The 1,771-nt window shown below is 37.4% G+C and overlaps 1 non-coding gene across 1 annotated transcript; it reads left to right on the forward strand.

The window, feature by feature from the left end:
• The first annotated feature begins 584 nt into the window (after nucleotides 1–584).
• LOC122151323 lies at nucleotides 585–718 on the forward strand. Its single transcript, XR_006164096.1, has one exon. It is a non-coding gene; the product is annotated as a small nucleolar RNA SNORA70 (small nucleolar RNA).
• Nucleotides 719–1,771: the final 1,053 nt, after the last annotated feature.

Genomic DNA, 1,771 nt, shown 5'->3' on the forward strand with positions numbered 1-1,771 from the left:
TGACCTTCCAGTTAGCAGTCAAGTCCCCTATTCACTACACCACCAGAGTTCCTTACCTTGGAGTGTTATAAATACAAGACCTTAAATACAAGGTCTTAAATGTAATATTCATGGTAAGCACTAAGAAAATATATATTTTAAAAACACACAAAAGGGAAGGAGAAGAGAACCAAAAGGTTCATTACAATAAGCCAACAAAACACAAAAGCAAGCAGTACTAAAGAACAAAGACAAAGAAGGCTTAAAACATACCATAAAACAAATAACAAAATGGTAGAAGTAAGTCACTTCTTAATTACAGTGAATGTAAATGGACTAATTCTGCAATAAAAAGGCAGAAAGTGGCAGAATGGATTAAATAAGATATGATCCATCTACATGCTGTTTACAAAAGATGCGCACTTTAAATCTGAGGTTGAAAGTGAAAAGATGAAAAAAAAATTCAACATAAATAATAACCAAAAGAGAGCTGGGGTGGCAATCTTAATAGCAGACAAAGTAGATTTTAAGATGAAAAATTTCAGAAGAATTAAAGATGGACATTATATAGTGATAAAATTAATCAATTAAGCAAAAAGCTCTAACTACAGCCAATTAAGCCACCTGTCCTGCTTCCCTGGGGGTGCCAGGGTGCAATGGCTGCAAACAGCAAACTCCTTGGTAGTGTACACAGCCTATTGGCACATATAGGTTGTCCTAAGTGACCTTGGAGAAAGCCCTTTCCTGCTCTTTCATGTCTCTGGCCTTGTTAATCTATGCTTTTCCTAACCTAGGCTCCAGATGGGTGTGTGAGGTGTTTTTGGAAAACTCCAGGGTACAGTGGCCAAGGTCCACATTGGCCAAGTCATCATGTCCATCCACACCAAACTTCAAAACAAGGACCTTGTGCAGGGCCAAGTTCAAGTTCCCCAGGTACCAGAAGATCCACATCTCCAAGAAATGTGGTTTTACCAAGTTTAATGCTAATGAGTTTAAAGACATGGTATCTGAGAACACCTCATTCCATATGGTTGTGGAGTCAAATACATCCCCAATCATGCATGGTCCCTTGGACAAGTGGAGGGCCCTGATTTCACGAAGACCTTGGTAGCACTGTCTCTCCTGACCTGTGCCTATTAAGAAATTGAACTTCCTCTCAAAAAAAAGTTTTAACAAGAATAAATACATATGCACCCAACATATAAAGCAAACATTGATAGAATTGAAGGGAGAAATAGTACTACAATAATAGTTGGAGACTTCAATACACTACTTTGAATATTGGGCAGAACATCTAGAAAGGAAATCAACAAGGAAGAAGACCTGAATGACACTATAAACCAACTAGACTTAACAGACACACATAGAATATTCCACTCAAAAACACCACAATATACATTCTACACCCATGCACATGAATCATTCTCCAGGATAGACTACATTTTATGTCACAAAGCAAATCTTGAAAATTTTTAAAAGATTGAAATCATACAACCTAGTTTCTCTATCCACAACAGATTGAAGCTAGAAATCAGTAACAGAAAAAAACCTAGAAAACACACAAAGATATGGAAATTAAGCAACACATTATTAAGTAACCAATAGGTCAAGAAAGAAATCAAAAGAGAAATCATAAATTCAGTTCCAGTAAGATGGCGGACTAGGCAGAATGACTGCACAGACCCTCTTCAATAAAGAAAAGGGAAACCAATTAACACAGACACAGAAGATAATCCTGGACCCCTGAGCCTTGAAGGGAAGGATATAGAAGTGGACTAAACCCCATCTGAAG

The sequence above is a fragment of the Orycteropus afer genome, unplaced genomic scaffold, assembly GCF_000298275.1.
Source record: "Orycteropus afer afer isolate SDZICR_OR568_19922 unplaced genomic scaffold, OryAfe1.0 scaffold00388, whole genome shotgun sequence".
Classification (NCBI taxonomy): Eukaryota; Metazoa; Chordata; class Mammalia; order Tubulidentata; family Orycteropodidae; genus Orycteropus; species Orycteropus afer.